The 18,486-nt window shown below is 51.2% G+C and overlaps 1 pseudogene; it reads left to right on the forward strand.

Annotated features, from left to right (window-relative positions):
* Positions 1 to 133: 133 nt before the first annotated feature.
* LOC116371336 (oxysterol-binding protein-related protein 10-like) lies at positions 134 to 17,835 on the forward strand (annotated as a pseudogene).
* The last annotated feature ends 651 nt before the right edge of the window (positions 17,836 to 18,486 follow it).

Raw genomic sequence — 18,486 nt, forward strand, 5'->3', positions numbered from 1 at the left:
CTCTCTCTCCCTCTCCCTTCCTCTCCTCCTTCCCTCTCTTCCTCATATCCCTCTCCTTCCTCTCTCTGTCTCCCTCTCTTTCCTCTCTCTCTCTCCTCTCTCTCCTCTCTCTCTCTCCTTCTCCTTTCTACAGGTGGTACTCCCTACCTTATCCTGGAGAAAGCGTCCCTCCTAGAGATGTACGCTAACTTCATGGCTCACCCAGACATGTTCCTGAACATCACCACGGGAGCCACCCCAGAGGAGCGCATCGTCCGATTCGTGGAATACTACCTGACCGCCTTTCACGAGGGGCGCAAGGGTGCCGTGGCCAAGAAACCCTACAACCCCATCCTGGGAGAGAGTTTCAGGTGTTCCTGGGACGTCCCCCCGAGAGAGAGTCCACCCACTGAGGACCATGGGCTCTGTCCCTAACACTAACACGACACCCACTTCAAACCCCGCCCCTAACCCCGCCTCTTCCTCTAGAGGCTCTTCCCCCTAACCCCGCCTCTTCCTCTAGAGGCTCTTCCCCTAACCCCGCCTCTTCCTCTAACCCTGCCTCTTCCTCTAGAGGCTCTTCCCCTAACCCTGCCTCTTCCTTTAGAGGCCCTTCCCCTAACCCCGCCTCTTCCTCTAGAGGCTCTTCCCCTAACCCCGCCTCTTCCTCTAGAGCCTCCCGCCGGACAGGGACGGAGGGCGGGGGGGTGCTCAGACAGAGGACTGTTACCGGGTAAGGTTCGTGGCGGAGGCAGGTGTCACACCACCCACCCGTCACTGGGTTCTACTGCGAGTGTAAAGAGAGGAGCATGTGCGTCAATACCCATGTCTGGACCCGAGCAAGTTCATGGGCATGTCCATCGGAGTGTCTATGGTCGGGGAAGGTGAGCATTACTGCACTGTACTGGATCTAGTTAGGGACTAGGTTTGTTACTACTGTTACTAGGGTGAACAGCACCTACTGAGAGCCGGCTATACAGTAGTTATGACTAGGGGTTTACAGTGAACAGCACCTACTGAGAGCTAGCTAAACAGTAGTTATGACTAGGGGTTACAGTGAACAGCACCTACTGAGAGCCAGCAATACAGTAGTTTATAACTAGGGGTTACAGCACCTACTGAGAGCCAGCTATACAGTAGTTATGACTAGGGGTTACAGTGACAGCACCTACTGAGAGCCAACTATACAGTAGTTATAACTAGCGGTTTACAGTACCTACTGAGAGCCAGCTATACAGTAGCTAAGACTAGGAGTTACAGTACCTACTGAGAGCCAGCTAGACAGTAGTTATGACTAGGGGTTACAGTGTACAGCGCCTACTGAGAGCCAGCTATACAGTAGTTATGACTAGGGGTTACAGTGAACAGCACCTACTGAGAGCCAGCAATACAGTAGTTATAACTAGAGGTTACAGTGTACAGCGCCTACTGAGAGCCAACTATACAGTAGTTATGACTAGGGGTTACAGTGTACAGCACCTACTGAGAGCCAGCTATACAGTAGTTATGACTAGGGGTTACAGTGTACAGCGCCTACTGAGAGCCAGCTATACAGTAGTTATGACTAGGGGTTACAGTGTACAGCGCCTACTGAGAGCCAGCTATACAGTAGTTATGACTACGGGTTACAGTGAACAGCACCTACTGAGAGCCAGTTATACAGTAGTTATGACTAGGGGTTACAGTGAACAGCACCTACTGAGAGCCAGCAATACAGTAGTTATGACTAGGGGTTACAGTGAACAGCACCTACTGAGAGCCAGCAATACAGTAGTTATAACTAGGGGTTACAGCACCTACTGAGAGCCAGCTATACAGTAGCTATGACTAGGAGTTACAGTACCTACTGAGAGCCAGCTAGACAGTAGTTATGACTAGGGGTTACAGTGAACAGCACCTACTGAGAGCCAGCAATACAGTAGTTATGACTAGGGGTTACAGTGAACAGCACCTACTGAGAGCCAGCTAGACAGTAGTTATGACTAGGGGTTACAGTGTACAGCACCTACTGAGAGCCAGCACCTACTGAGAGCCAGCAATACAGTAGTTATGACTAGTGGTTACAGTGAACAATACCTACTGAGAGCCAGCTAGACAGTAGTTATGACTAGGGGTTACAGTGAACAGCACCTACTGAGAGCCAGCACCTACTGAGAGCCAGCAATCCAGTAGTTATGACTAGGGGTTACAGTGAACAGTACCTACTGAGAGCCAGCTAGACAGTAGTTATGACTAGGGGTTACAGTGTACAGCGCCTAACTGTAGTTCTAGGTAGGTGTTAGTGTTCTGGACCTGTTGACAGACAGCTACTGTAGTTCTAGGTGGGTGTTAGTGTTCTAGAACTGTTGACAGACAGCTACTGTAGTTATAGGTAGGTGTTAGTGTTCTGGAACTGTTGACAGACAGCTACTGTAGTTCTAGGTAGGTGTTAGTGTTCTGGAACTGTTGACAGACACAGCTACAGTAGTTCTAGGTAGGTGTTAGTGTTCTAGAACTGTTGACAGACAGCTACTGTAGTTCTAGGTAGGTGTTAGTGTTCTGGAACTGTTGACAGACACAGCTAACTTAGTTATGACTGGAACCAGGAGTTTTAACTAACAATGTGACCTGACAGAGAAACCCAAATAAGTGTTTTTTATGTTGCCGTTTGTGATCCGTCATGGTAGTCATGGATCCTGCATGAAACGTGTGACAGGCCAGACTGTTATAATAGTGTTTGTTATGTTGCCGTTGGTGATCCATCATATACTGTACAGTAATAGCATCGATGACAGGTTCAGACAGTCTACGGTTGATAAGAGGTGACTGACTGAAAGCTCGTGTCAACTCTCTGTTTTTAAAGTTCCTTAATCACATTCCAGGGTTTAATTAGCTGAGTTTAAAGGAGTTTTAGGCTTTAATGTCTCATATTAATCCAAGGTAATCGCATTAGGATTGAAAGTAGCATATAATTGGCTGACTGGCAGCGTCCCATCGAGCAGGTGAAGGACGGGAAGACTGTAGTGTGTTGTACCACTCTTAGTGAAGACTGTAGTGTGTTGTACCACTCTTAGTGAAGACTGTAGTGTGTTGTACGGGACGACTGTAGTGTGTTGTACCACTCTTAGTGAAGACTGTAGTGTGTTGTACCTCTCTTAGTGAAGGACGGGAAGACTGTAGTGTGTTGTACGGGACGACTGTAGTGTGTTGTACCACTCTTAGTGAAGACTGTAGTGTGTTGTACCTCTCTTAGTGAAGGACGGGAAGACTGTAGTGTGTTGTACCTCTCTTAGTGAAGGACGGGAAGACTGTAGTGTGTTTATACCACTCTTAGTGAAGGACGGGAAGACTGTAGTGTGTTGTACCACTCTTAGTGAAGACTGTAGTGTGTTGTACCACTCTTAGTGAAGGATGGGAAGACTGTAGTGTGTTTATACCACTCTTAGTGAAGGACGGGAAGACTGTAGTGTGTTGTACCACTCTTAGTGAAGACTGTAGTGTGTTGTACCACTCTTAGTGAAGGACGGGAAGACTGTAGTGTGTTGTACCACTCTTAGTGAAGACTGTAGTGTGTTGTACCACTCTTAGTGAAGGACGGGAAGACTGTAGTGTGTTGTACGGGACGACTGTAGTGTGTTGTACCACTCTTAGTGAAGGACGGGAGACTGTAGTGGTGTTGTACCACTCTTAGTGAAGGATGGGAAGACTGTAGTGTGTTGTACCACTCTTAGTGAAGGATGGGAAGACTGTAGTGTGTTGTACCACTCTTAGTGAAGACTGTAGTGTGTTGTACCACTCTTAGTGAAGGACGGGAAGACTGTAGTGTATTGTACCACTCTTAGTGAAGACTGTAGTGTGTTGTACCACTCTTAGTGAAACACGGGAAGACTGTAGTGTGTTGTACCACTCTTAGTGAAGACTGTAGTGTGTTGTACCACTCTTAGTGAAGACTGTAGTGTGTTGTACCACTCTTAGTGAAGACTGTAGTGTGTTGTACCACTCTTAGTGAAGACTGTAGTGTGTTGTACCACTCTTAGTGAAGGACGGGAAGACTGTAGTGTGTTGTACCACTCTTAGTGAAGACTGTAGTGTGTTGTACCACTCTTAGTGAAGACTGTAGTGTGTTGTACCACTCTTAGTGAAGGACGGGAAGACTGTAGTGTGTTGTACCACTCTTAGTGAAGCAGGGGAAGACTGTAGTGTGTTGTACCACTCTTAGTGAAGCAGGGGAAGACTGGTAGTGTGTTGTACTACTCTTAGTGAAGACTGTAGTGTGTTGTACCACTCTTAGTGAAGACTGTAGTGTGTTGTACCACTCTTAGTGAAGGACAGGAAGACTGTAGTGTGTTTATACCACTCTTAGTGAAGGACGGGAGGACTGTAGTGTGTTGTACCTCTCTTAGTGAAGGACGGGAAGACTGTAGTGTGTTTATACCACTCTTAGTGAAGGATGGGAGGACTGTAGTGTGTTGTACCACTCTTAGTGAAGGACGGGAAGACTGTAGTGTGTTGTACCACTCTTAGTGAAGGATGGGAAGACTGTAGTGTGTTGTACCTCTGGATACTGTGTGTAGAGCGCTGAGGGAGGACTGTAGTGTGTTGTACCACGGCATACTGCGCTGAGGGAGGACTGTAGTGTGTTGTACACGGCATACTGCGCTGAGGGAGGACTGTAGGTGTGTTGTACCATGGCATACTGCGCTGAGGGAGGACTGTAGTGTGTTGTACCACGGATACTGCGCTGAGGGAGGACTGTAGTGTGTTGTACACGGCATACTGCGCTGAGGGAGGACTGTAGTGTGTTGTACCACGGCATACTGCGCTGAGGGAGGACTGTAGTGTGTTGTACCACGGCATACTGCGCTGAGGGGAGGACTGTAGTGTGTTGTACCACGGCATACTGCGCTGAGGAGGACTGTAGTGTGGTTGTATCACGGCATACTGCGCTGAGGGAGGACTGTGGGGTGTTGTACCTCTGGATACTGTGTGTAGAGCGCTGAGGGAGGACTGTAGTGTGTTGTACCACGGCATACTGTGTGTAGAGGCGCTGAGGGAGGACTGTAGGTGTTGTACCACGGCATACTGTGTGTAGAGCGCTGAGGGAGGACTGTAGTTGTTGTACCACGGCATACTGCGCTGAGGGAGGACTGTAGTGTTGTTGTACCACGGCATACTGCGCTGAGGGAGGACTGTAGTGTGTTGTACCACGGCATACTGCGCTGAGGGAGGACTGTAGTGTGTTGTACCACGGCAATACTGTGTGTAGAGCGCTGAAGGGAGGACTGTAGTGTGTTGTACCACGGCATACTGCGCTGAGGGAGGACTGTAGTGTGTTGTACCACGGCATACTGCGCTGAGGGAGGACTGTAGTGTGTTGTACCACGGCATACTGCGCTGAGGGAGGACTGTAGTGTGTTGTACCACGGCATACTGTGTGTAGAGCGCTGAGGAGGACTGTAGTGTGTTGTACCACGGCATACTGTGTGTAGAGCGCTGAGGGAGGACTGTAGTGTGTTTATACCACTCTTAGTGAAGGATGGGAGGACTGTAGTGTGTTGTACCACTCTTAGTGAAGGATGGGAGGACTGTAGTGTGTTGTACCACTCTTAGTGAAGGATGGGAAGACTGTAGTGTGTTGTACCACTCTTAGTGAAGGACGGGAAGACTGTAGTGTGTTGTACCACTCTTAGTGAAGGATGGGAAGACTGTAGTGTGTTGTACCTCTGGATACTGTGTGTAGAGCGCTGAGGGAGGACTGTAGTGTGTTTGTACCACGGCATACTGCGCTGAGGGAGGACTGTAGTGTGTTGTACCACGGCATACTGCGCTGAGGGAGGACTGTAGTGTGTTGTACCACGGCATACTGCGCTGAGGGAGGACTGTAGTGTGTTGTACCTCTGGATACTGTGTGTAGAGCGCTGAGGGAGGACTGTAGTGTGTTGTACCACGGCATACTGCGCTGAGGGAGGACTGTAGTGTGTTGTACCTCTGGATACTGTGTGTAGAGCGCTGAGGGAGGACTGTAGTGTGTTGTACCACGGCATACTGCGCTGAGGGAGGACTGTGGGGTGTTGTACCTCTGGATACTGTGTGTAGAGCGCTGAGGGAGACTGTAGTGTGTTGTACCACGGCATACTGCGCTGAGGGGAGGACTGTGTGTGTTGTACCACGGCATACTGCGCTGAGGGAGGACTGTAGTGTGTTGTACCACGGCATACTGCGCTGAGGGAGGACTGTAGTGTGTTGTACCACGGCATACTGCGCTGAGGGAGGACTGTAGTGTGTTGTACCACGGCATCTGCGCTGAGGGAGGAACTGTATGTGTTTGTACCACGGCATACTGCGCTGAGGGAGGACTGTAGTGTGTTGTACCACGGCATACTGCGCTGAGGGAGGGACTGGTAGGTTGTTGTACCACGGCATACTGCGCTGAGGGAGGACTGTAGTGTGTTGTACCACGGCATACTGCGCTGAGGGAGGACTGTAGTGTGTTGTACCACGGCATACTGCGTGAGGAGGACTGTAGTGTGTTGTACCACGGCATACTGCGCTGAGGGAGGACTGTAGGTGTTGTACCCACGGGCATACTGCGATGAGGGAGGACTGTAGGTGTTGTACCCACGGGCATACTGCAGCTGAGGGAGGACTGTAGTGTGTTGTACGCACGGCATACTGGCGCTGAGGGAGGACTGTAGTGTGTTGTACCACGCTACTGCGCTGAGGGATGAACTGTAGGTGTACCACGGCATAGCTGCCTGAGGGAGGAACTGTAGTGTGTTGGACCACGGCATACTGCGGCTGAGGGAGGACTGTAGGTGGTTGTACCACGGCATACTGCGCTGAGGGGAGGACTGTAGTGTGTTGTACCACGGCATACTGCGCTGAGGGAGGACTGTACTGTGTGTACCACGCGATACTGCGCTGAGGGAGGACGGTAGATGTGTTGGACCACGGCATACTGCGGGCTGAGGGAGGACCTGTAGTGTGTTGTACCACGGCATACTGGCGCTGAGGGGAGGACTGTAGTCGTGTTGTACCACGGCATACTGCGCTGAGGGAGGGACTGTAGTGGTGTGGTACGCACGGCATACTGCGCTGAGGGAGGACTGTAGTGTGTTGTACCACGGCATACTGCGCTGAGGGAGGACTGTGTAGTGTGTTTACCACGGGCATACTGCGCTGAGGGAGGACTGTAGTGTGTTGTACCACGGCATACTGCGCTGAGGGAGGACTGTAGTGTGTTGTACCACGGCATACTGCGCTGCGGGAGGACTGTAGTGTGTTGTACCACGGCATACTGCCGCTGAGGGAGGACTGTAGTGTGTTGTACCCGGCATACTGCGCTGAGGGAGGACTGTATGTGTGTTGCTACCACGGCATACTGCGCTGAGGGAGGACGTAGTGTGTTGTACCACGGCATACTGCGGGCTGAGGGAGGACGTGTAGTGTGTTGTACCACGGCATACTGCGCTGAGGAGACTGTAGTGTGTTGTACCACGGCATACTGCGCTGAGGGAGGACTGTAGTGTGTGTGCTACCACGGCATACTGCGCTGAGGGAAGTCAGACTAAACATTTCTTCTTTATGATCAACTGTTTATCGAAAGCTAAACATTCCGGAAAACGTTTATTTGTGTCTTTAAATATTGCAGAACACACTGAGCAGATTCAGTCCTTCTCCACGTTGATGTCAAATAGTCGACCGTTTAAAAACAAACATGTTTTTGCCTCGTAAAGTCTGTTTAATTGAATGATTATCAAAGCAGTTTCTGACTCAACGCGTTCCTGAGTCTCACGGACAATTAGTCCTCTCAGTAATTAGGACAGCATGAATTACTAACGAGGATGTGTCCTTGTCTCCCCCCCTGAGTCATAGCAGATATGCTAATGAAACCAGGAGAGAGAACACATATGGTGAGGGGGTGGTGTGTGTGTGATGGTAGAGGTGTGTGTGTGTGGTGGGGGGGGGGGTCGTTGTCAAATCAAATCAAATCAAACTTGATTCGTCACATGTGCCAAATACAACAAGTGTGAACTTCACCGTGAAATGCTGACTAAACAAGCCCTTAAACCAACAGTGCGGTTCAAGAAAGAGTTAAGAAAATATTTACCAAATAAACTAAAGTAAAAATCATATGAAGTAACATAATAACATGACAGTAACGATGCCGAGTCACTGTGGAGGTTATATACAGGAGGTACCGGTACCGAGTCACTATGGAGGTTATATACAGGAGGTACCGGTACCGAGTCACTGTGGAGGTTATATACAGGAGGTACCGGTACCGAGTCACTGTGGAGGTTATATACAGGAGGTACCGGTACCGAGTCACTATGGAGGTTATATACAGGAGGTACCGGTACCGAGTCACTGTGGAGGTTATATACAGGAGGTACCGAGTCACTGTGGAGGTTATATACAGGAGGTACCGGTACCGAGTCACTGTGGAGGTTATGTACAGGAGGTACCAGTACCGAGTCACTGTGGAGGTTATATACAGGAGGTACCGGTACCGAGTCACTGTGGAGGTTATATACAGGAGGTACCGGTACCGAGTCACTGTGGAGGTTATATACAGGAGGTACCGGTACCGAGTCACTGTGGAGGTTATGTACAGGAGGTACCAGTACCGAGTCACTGTGGAGGTTATATACAGGAGGTACCGGTACCGAGTCACTGTGGAGGTTATATACAGGAGGTACCGGTACCGAGTCACTGTGGAGGTTATATACAGGAGGTACCGGTACCGAGTCACTGTGGAGGCTATATACAGGAGGTACCGGTACCGAGTCACTGTGGAGGTTATATACAGGAGGTACCGGTACCGAGTCACTGTGGAGGTTATATACAGGAGGTACCGGTACCGAGTCACTGTGGAAGTTATATACAGGAGGTACCGGTACCGAGTCACTGTGGAGGTTATATACAGGAGGTACCGGTACCGAGTCACTGTGGAGGTTATATACAGGAGGTACCGGTACCGAGTCACTGTGGAGGTTATATACAGGAGGTACCGGTACCGAGTCACTGTGGAGGCTTAATACAGGAGGTACCGGTACTGAGTCACTGTGGAGGTTATATACAGGAGGTACCGGTACCGAGTCACTGTGGAGGTTATATACAGGAGGTACCGGTACCGAGTCACTGTGGAGGTTATATACAGGAGGTTCCGGTACCGAGTCACTGTGGAGGTTATGTACAGGAGGTACCGGTACCGAGTCACTGTGCAGAGGTTATGTACAGGAGGTACCGGTACCGAGTCACTGTGGAGGTTATATACAGGAGGTACCGGTACCGAGTCACTGTGCAGAGGTTATGTACAGGAGGTACCGGTACCGAGTCACTGTGGAGGTTATATACAGGAGGTACCGGTACCGAGTCACTGTGCAGAGGTTATGTACAGGATGTACCGGTACCGAGTCACTGTGGAGGTTATATACAGGAGGTACCAGTACCGAGTCACTGTGCAGAGGTTATGTACAGGAGGTACCGGTACCGAGTCACTGTGCAGAGGTTATGTACAGGAGGTACCGGTACCGAGTCACTGTGGAGGTTATATACAGGAGGTACCGGTACTGAGTCAGAGGTACAGGTTAGAGGTCATTTGTACTTGTAGGTAGGGGGGAAGTGACTATGAATAGATAATAAGCAGTGAGTAGCAGCAGTGTACAAAACAAATGGGAGGGGGGGTCAATGTAATAGTCCGGTGGCATTTGGTTAATTGTTCAGGAGTCTAATGTCTTGGAGGGGTAGAAGCCGTTAAGGAGCCTCTTGGACCTAGACTTGGCGCTCCGGTACCTCTTGCTGTGCGGAAGCAGAGAGAACAGTCTATGACTCGGGTGACTGGAGTCTCTGACAATTGTTTTAGGGCCTTCGTCTGACACCGCCTATTATATTGGTCCTGGATGACAGGAAGCTTGGCCCCAGTGATGTACTGGGCCGTATGGACTACCCTCTGTAGTGGCTTACGGTCAGATGCAGAGCAGTTGCCATACCAGGCGGTGACGCCACTGGTCAGGATGCTCTCGATGGTGCAGCTGTAGAACTTTTTAAGGATCTGTTGGCTATACATATCTGTTTATTATCTAGTAGGACCATATGCACAGTTGGCTCTCAGGCTGTAGGACCATATGCACAGTTGGCTCTCAGGCTGTAGGACCATATGCACAGTTGGCTCTCAGGCTGTAGGACCATATGCACAGTTGGCTCTCAGGCTGTAGGACCATATGCACAGTTGGCTCTCAGGCTGTAGGACCATATGCACAGTTGGCTCTCAGGCTGTAGGACCATATGCACAGTTGGCTCTCAGGCTGTAGGACCATATGCACAGTTGGCTCTCAGGCTGTAGGACCATATGCACAGTTGGCTCTCAGGCTGTAGGACCATATGCACAGTTGGCTCTCAGGCTGTAGGACCATATGCACAGTTGGCTCTCAGGCTGTAGGACCATATGCACAGTTGGCTCTCAGGCTGTAGGACCATATGCACAGTTGGCTCTCAGGCTGTAGGACCATATGCACAGTTGGCTCTCAGGCTGTAGGACCATATGCACAGTTGGCTCTCAGGCTGTAGGACCATATGCACAGTTGGCTCTCAGGCTGTAGGACCATATGCACAGTTGGCTCTCAGGCTGTAGGACCATATGCACAGTTGGCTCTCAGGCTGTAGGACCATATGCACAGTTGGCTCTCAGGCTGTAGGACCATATGCACAGTTGGCTCTCAGGCTGTAGGACCATATGCACAGTTGGCTCTCAGGCTGTAGGACCATATGCACAGTTGGCTCTCAGGCTGTAGGACCATATGCACAGTTGGCTCTCAGGCTGTAGGACCATATGCACAGTTGGCTCTCAGGCTGTAGGACCATATGCACAGTTGGCTCTCAGGCTGTAGGACCATATGCACAGTTGGCTCTCAGGCTGTAGGACCATATGCACAGTTGGCTCTCAGGCTGTAGGACCATATGCACAGTTGGCTCTCAGGCTGTAGGACCATATGCACAGTTGGCTCTCAGGCTGTAGGACCATATGCACAGTTGGCTCTCAGGCTGTAGGACCATATGCACAGTTGGCTCTCAGGCTGTAGGACCATATGCACAGTTGGCTCTCAGGCTGTAGGACCATATGCACAGTTGGCTCTCAGGCTGTAGGACCATATGCACAGTTGGCTCTCAGGCTGTAGGACCATATGCACAGTTGGCTCTCAGGCTGTAGGACCATATGCACAGTTGGCTCTCAGGCTGTAGGACCATATGCACAGTTGGCTCTCAGGCTGTAGGACCATATGCACAGTTGGCTCTCAGGCTGTAGGACCATATGCACAGTTGGCTCTCAGGCTGTAGGACCATATGCACAGTTGGCTCTCAGGCTGTAGGACCATATGCACAGTTGGCTCTCAGGCTGTAGGACCATATGCACAGTTGGCTCTCAGGCTGTAGGACCATATGCACAGTTGGCTCTCAGGCTGTAGGACCATATGCACAGTTGGCTCTCAGGCTGTAGGACCATATGCACAGTTGGCTCTCAGGCTGTAGGACCATATGCACAGTTGGCTCTCAGGCTGTAGGACCATATGCACAGTTGGCTCTCAGGCTGTAGGACCATATGCACAGTTGGCTCTCAGGCTGTAGGACCATATGCACAGTTGGCTCTCAGGCTGTAGGACCATATGCACAGTTGGCTCTCAGGCTGTAGACCATATGCACAGTTGGCTCTCAGGCTGTAGGACCATATGCACAGTTGGCTCTCAGGCTGTAGGACCATATGCACAGTTGGCTCTCAGGCTGTAGGACCATATGCACAGTTGGCTCTCAGGCTGTAGGACCATATGCACAGTTGGCTCTCAGGCTGTAGGACCATATGCACAGTTGGCTCTCAGGCTGTAGGACCATATGCACAGTTGGCTCTCAGGCTGTAGGACCATATGCACAGTTGGCTCTCAGGCTGTAGGACCATATGCACAGTTGGCTCTCAGGCTGTAGGACCATATGCACAGTTGGCTCTCAGGCTGTAGGACCATATGCACAGTTGGCTCTCAGGCTGTAGGACCATATGCACAGTTGGCTCTCAGGCTGTAGGACCATATGCACAGTTGGCTCTCAGGCTGTAGGACCATATGCACAGTTGGCTCTCAGGCTGTAGGACCATATGCACAGTTGGCTCTCAGGCTGTAGGACCATATGCACAGTTGGCTCTCAGGCTGTAGGACCATATGCACAGTTGGCTCTCAGGCTGTAGGACCATATGCACATTTGGCTCTCAGGCTGTAGGACCATATGCACAGTTGGCTCTCAGGCTGTAGGACCATATGCACAGTTGGCTCTCAGGCTGTAGGACCATATGCACAGTTGGCTCTCAGGCTGTAGGACCATATGCACAGTTGGCTCTCAGGCTGTAGGACCATATGCACAGTTGGCTCTCAGGCTGTAGGACCATATGCACAGTTGGCTCTCAGGCTGTAGGACCATATGCACAGTTGGCTCTCAGGCTGTAGGACCATATGCACAGTTGGCTCTCAGGCTGTAGGACCATATGCACAGTTGGCTCTCAGGCTGTAGGACCATATGCACAGTTGGCTCTCAGGCTGTAGGACCATATGCACAGTTGGCTCTCAGGCTGTAGAACCATATGCACAGTTGGCTCTCAGGCTGTAGGACCATATGCACAGTTGGCTCTCAGGCTGTAGGACCATATGCACAGTTGGCTCTCAGGCTGTAGGACCATATGCACAGTTGGCTCTCAGGCTGTAGGACCATATGCACAGTTGGCTCTCAGGCTGTAGGACCATATGCACAGTTGGCTCTCAGGCTGTAGGACCATATGCACAGTTGGCTCTCAGGCTGTAGGACCATATGCACAGTTGGCTCTCAGGCTGTAGGACCATATGCACAGTTGGCTCTCAGGCTGTAGGACCATATGCACAGTTGGCTCTCAGGCTGTAGGACCATATGCACAGTTGGCTCTCAGGCTGTAGGACCATATGCACAGTTGGCTCTCAGGCTGTAGGACCATATGCACAGTTGGCTCTCAGGCTGTAGGACCATATGCACAGTTGGCTCTCAGGCTGTAGGACCATATGCACAGTTGGCTCTCAGGCTGTAGGACCATGCACAGTTGGCTCTCAGGCTGTAGGACCATATGCACAGTTGGCTCTCAGGCTGTAGGACCATATGCACAGTTGGCTCTCAGGCTGTAGGACCATATGCACAGTTGGCTCTCGGGCTGTAGGACCATATGCACAGTTGGCTCTCAGGCTGTAGGACCATATGCACAGTTGGCTCTCAGGCTGTAGGTATCTCTCAGGCTATAGGAGGCTGTAGGTGTCTCCCAGGCTGTAGGTGTCTCTCAGGCTGTAGGAGGCTGTAGGTGTCTCCCAGGCTGGTAGTCTGATATAGAGACAGGGGATTGTGATGGTCAACCTGGTAGCCTGATATAGAGACAGAGATTGGCTCCACGTCTGTCACTCGGTGACATCTAATGCACCACGTCGTAACCCCAGCATCCTTGCAGCGAACCTTGTGTGCAGGCAGACAGGGAGGGAAGCATGTCTCTGTGAAGCGTGTGTGTGTGTGTATGTGTGTGATTGTGCACATGTACACGTGTGGCTAGCATGCTGGTGAGTGTGTGGGTGTGTATTTGTGACAGCAGGTGATGTGGGCACTCTTAGTAAGAAAACGCTGACCTGGCATTCTCACACATTCTCACAATTGCGCTGCCAGGCTAGCGAGCCGAGAAGCCTCTCACTGATCACTTCCTGCAATGTGCCGGCCGCCCCCAACCCTTCCTGTATTTGGGAAACAGATGCACCAAGGCCCCTAGCCTCCCTCTCCTCTCCCCCCTCCACCCCTCCAGAAAGACACTGAGGCAGGGCCATCTCCTCTCTCCCCTCCCCTCCCACCCCTCCTGTCTTGGGAAACAGATGTGGATCTGTCAGACCTGGGTTTTCTGCCCGCAGCAGATTTCACCCAGCTGTCTCTTATGTAATGTACTGAGAGAGGAGAGATGAGAGGGCCAGGCCAGGGCTCAGAGAGAGGAGAGATGAGAGGGCCAGGCCAGGGCTCAGAGAGAGGAGAGATGAGAAGGCCAGGCCAGGGCAGTACTTTGGATGTAACACAGAAAACAGAGAGGAGAGATGAGAGACAGGACAGGACTCAGAGAGAGGAGGAGAGAGGAGAGAGCCAGGACAGGACTCAGAGAGAGGAGCAGAGAGGAGAGAACCAGGACAGGACAGACTCAGAGAGAGGAGAGAACCAGGACAGGACAGGACTCAGAGAGAGAGCAGAGAGGAGAGAACCAGGACAGGACAGGACTCAGAGAGAGGAGCAGAGAGGACAGAACCAGGACAGGACAGGACTCAGAGAGAGAGCAGAGAGGACAGAACCAGGACAGGACTCAGAGAGAGGAGAGAACCAGGACAGGACAGGACTCAGAGAGAGGAGCAGAGAGGACAGAACCAGGACAGGACAGGACTCAGAGAGAGGAGCAGAGAGGACAGAACCAGGACAGGACAGGACTCAGAGAGAGGAGCAGAGAGGACAGAACCAGGACAGGACTCAGAGAGAGGATCAGAGAGGACAGAACCAGGACAGGACAGGACTCAGAGAGAGGAGCAGAGAGGACAGAACCAGGACAGGACTCAGAGAGAGGAGAGAACCAGGACAGGACAGGACTCAGAGAGAGGAGCAGAGAGGACAGAACCAGGACAGGACTCAGAGAGAGGAGCAGAGAGGAGAGAACCAGGACAGGACAGAACTCAGAGAGAGGAGCAGAGAGGACAGAACCAGGACAGGACTCAGAGAGAGGAGCAGAAAGGACAGAACCAGGACAGGACTCAGAGAGAGGAGCAGAGAGGACAGAACCAGGACAGGACAGGACTCAGAGAGAGGAGCAGAGAGGACAGAACCAGGACAGGACTATCTTTTTGTTTTCTCATGATTTGGTTGGGTCTAATTGTGCTGCTGTCCTGGGCTCTGTGGGGTGTGTTTGTGAACAGAGCCCCAGGACCAGCTTGCTTAGGGGACTCTTCTCCAGGTTCATCTCTCTGTAGGGTGTGTTTGTGAACAGAGCCCCAGGACCAGCTTGCTTAGGGGACTCTTCTCCAGGTTCATCTCTCTGTAGTGTGTGTTTGTGAACAGAGCCCCAGGACCAGCTTGCTTAGGGGACTCTTCTCCAGGTTCATCTCTCTGTAGGGTGTGTTTGTGAACAGAGCCCCAGGACCAGCTTGCTTAGGGGACTCTTCTCCAGGTTCATCTCTCTGTAGGGTGTGTTTGTGAACAGAGCCCCAGGACCAGCTTGCTTAGGGGACTCTTCTCCAGGTTCATCTCTCTGTAGGGTTGTTTTGTGAACAGAGCCCCAGGACCAGCTTGCTTAGGGGACTCTTCTCCAGGTTCATCTCTCTGTAGGGTGTGTTTTGTGAACAGAGCCCCAGGACCAGCTTGCTTAGGGGACTCTTCTCCAGGTTCATCTCTCTGTAGTGTGTGTTTTGTGAACAGAGCCCCAGGACAGCTTGCTTAGGGGACTCTTCTCCAGGTTCATCTCTCTGTAGGGTGTGTTTGTGAACAGAGCCCCAGGACCAGCTTGCTTAGGGGACTCTTCTCCAGGTTCATCTCTCTGTAGTGTGTGTTTGTGAACAGAGCCCCAGGACCAGCTTGCTTAGGGGACTCTTCTCCAGGTTCATCTCTCTGTAGGGTGTGTTTGTGAACAGAGCCCCAGGACCAGCTTGCTTAGGGGACTCTTCTCCAGGTTCATCTCTCTGTAGTGTGTGTTTTGTGAACAGAGCCCCAGGACCAGCTTGCTTAGGGGACTCTTCTCCAGGTTCATCTCTCTGTAGGGTGGTTTGTGAACAGAGCCCCAGGACCAGCTTGCTTAGGGGACTCTTCTCCAGGTTCATCTCTCTGTAGGGTGTGTTTGTGAACAGAGCCCCAGGACCAGCTTGCTTAGGGGACTCTTCTCCAGGTTCATCTCTCTGTAGGGTGTGTTTGTGAACAGAGCCCCAGGACCAGCTTGCTTCGGGGACTCTTCTCCAGGTTCATCTCTCTGTAGGGTGTGTTTGTGAACAGAGCCCCAGGACCAGCTTGCTTAGGGGACTCTTCTCCAGGTTCATCTCTCTGTAGGGTGTGTTTGTGAACAGAGCCAGGTGCTTTGTGGTGTTTTTTTATTTATTTATTTATTTCCCCTTATTTTATTTTATTTTATTTCACCTTTATTTAACCAGGTAGGCTAGTTGAGAACACCTTTATTTAACCAGGTAGGCTAGTTGAGAACACCTTTATTTAACCAGGTAGGCTAGTTGAGAACACCTTTATTTAACCAGGTAGGCTAGTTGAGAACACCTTTATTTAACCAGGTAGGCTAGTTGAGAACACCTTTATTTAACCAGGTAGGCTAGTTGAGAACACCTTTATTTAACCAGGCAGGCTAGTTGAGAACACCTTTATTTAACCAGGGAGGCTAGTTGAGAACAAGTTCTCATTTGCAACTGCGACCTGGCCAGATAAAGCATAGCAGTGTGAGCAGACAACAAAGAGTTACACATGGAGTAAACAATTAACAAGTCAATAACACAGTAGAAACCAAAGGGGGAGTCTATATACAATGTTGCAAAAGGCATGAGGAGGTAGGCAAATAATTACAATTTTGTAGATTAACACTGGAGTGATGAATGATCAGATGGTCATGTACAGGTAGAGATATTGGTGTGCAGAAGAGCAGAAAAGTAAATAAATAAAAACAGTATGGGGATGAGGTAGGTGAAAAGGGTGGGCTATTTACCAATAGACTATGTACAGCTGCAGCGATCGGTTAGCTGCTCAGATAGCTGATGTTTGAAGTTGGTGAGGGAGATAAAAGTCTGTGGGCATATCTTCTATTTACGTGCTCCTCTCTCTCTCTCTCCAACTCCCTCTGTTTCTCTCTCTCTGTCTCTCTCTCTCCTCTCCCCCCTCTCTCTCTCTCTCCTCTCCCCTCTCTCCTCTCCCCCCTCTCTCCTCTCACCCTCTCTCTCCTCTCCTCTCCTCTCTCTCTCCCCCTCTCCCCCCCTCTCTCTCCCCCTCTCTCTCTCTCTCCTCTCCGCCTCTCTCTCTCTCTCCTCTCCCCCTCTCTCTCCTCTCCTCTCCCCCTCTCCTCTCACTCTCCACTCCCTCTCTCTCTCTCTCTCTCCTCTCCTCTCTCTCTCTCTCCCTCTCTCTCCTCTTCTCTCTCCTCTCTCCTCTCCCTCTCTCTCCTCTCCCTCTCCACTCCCTCTCTCTCTCTTTCTCTCTCCTCGTCTCTCTCCTCCAGGTGTTCTACGTCTGTTGGAGCATGATGAGGAGTATGTTTTCACTCTGCCCCTGTGCCTACGCCCGCTCCATTCTTACCGTACCCTGGGTGGAGCTGGGAGGGAAGTCACCATCAGTTGTGCCAAGAGTGGATACTCTGCCACCGTTACCTTCCATACTAAACCCTTCTATGGAGGAAAGATACACAGGTGGGTCTGAGAGAGAGAAGCGAGAGCAAGAGCGAGAGCGAGAGAGAGAGAGAGAGGAGAGAGAGAGATTCCATGTGTATAAAAGGTATCTTGATGGTCCCTGTCATTCCTATCCCTCCCTGTTTGAGACGGTGGCTGTGTGTGTGTTCGTCCATCCATCTGTATGTGTCTGACCTAATGACATCGGCATCCTTCGTCACTCTTCCTGTTAGAGTGACAGCGGAGGTGAAGCACAACCCGACGGGGACCATAGTGTGTAAGGCCCAAGGGAATGGAACGGTACCCTAGAGTTCACCTACAGCAGTGGAGAGACCAAGGTCATCAACACCTCCAAGCTGCCTGTCATCAGGAAGAAGATACGCCCCATGGAGAAACAGGGACACTACGAATCACGGTGAGGAGGGAGGGAGGGAGATACGCCCCATGGAGAACAGGGACACTACGAATCACGGTGAGGAGGGAGGGAGGGAAGGGAGGGAGATACACCCCATGGAGAAACAGGACACTACGAATCACGGTGAGGAGGGAGGGAGGGAGATACGCCCCATGGAGAAACAGGGACACTACGAATCACGGTGAGGAGGGAGGGAGGGAGATACGCCCCATGGAGAAACAGGGACACTACGAATCACGGTGAGGAGGGAGGGAGGGAGATACGCCCCATGGAGAAACAGGGACACTACGAATCACAGTGAGGAGGGAGGGAGGGAGGGATGGAGGGAAGGGAGGGAGATACGCCCCATGGAGAAACAGGGACACTACGAATCATAGTGAGGAGGGAGATACGCCCCATGAAGAAACAGGGACACTACGAATCACGGTGAGGAGGGAGGGAGGGAGGGAGGGAGATACACCCCATGGAGAAACGGGACACTACGAATCACGGTGAGGAGGGAGGGAGGGAGATACGCCCCATGGAGAAACAGGGACACTACGAATCACGGTGAGGTGTTGGGGCAGAGTGTTACCTCAGCTCTGAGATCAGTAGATAATGGTATAGTGTCCCTCTACAGGGGCAGAAGTGTGTACCCTCACAGCTCTGAGATCAGTAATACTGGTATAGTGT

Source organism: Oncorhynchus kisutch, unplaced genomic scaffold (genome assembly GCF_002021735.2).
Source record: "Oncorhynchus kisutch isolate 150728-3 unplaced genomic scaffold, Okis_V2 scaffold3111, whole genome shotgun sequence".
In the NCBI taxonomy this organism is placed as follows: domain Eukaryota; kingdom Metazoa; phylum Chordata; class Actinopteri; order Salmoniformes; family Salmonidae; genus Oncorhynchus; species Oncorhynchus kisutch.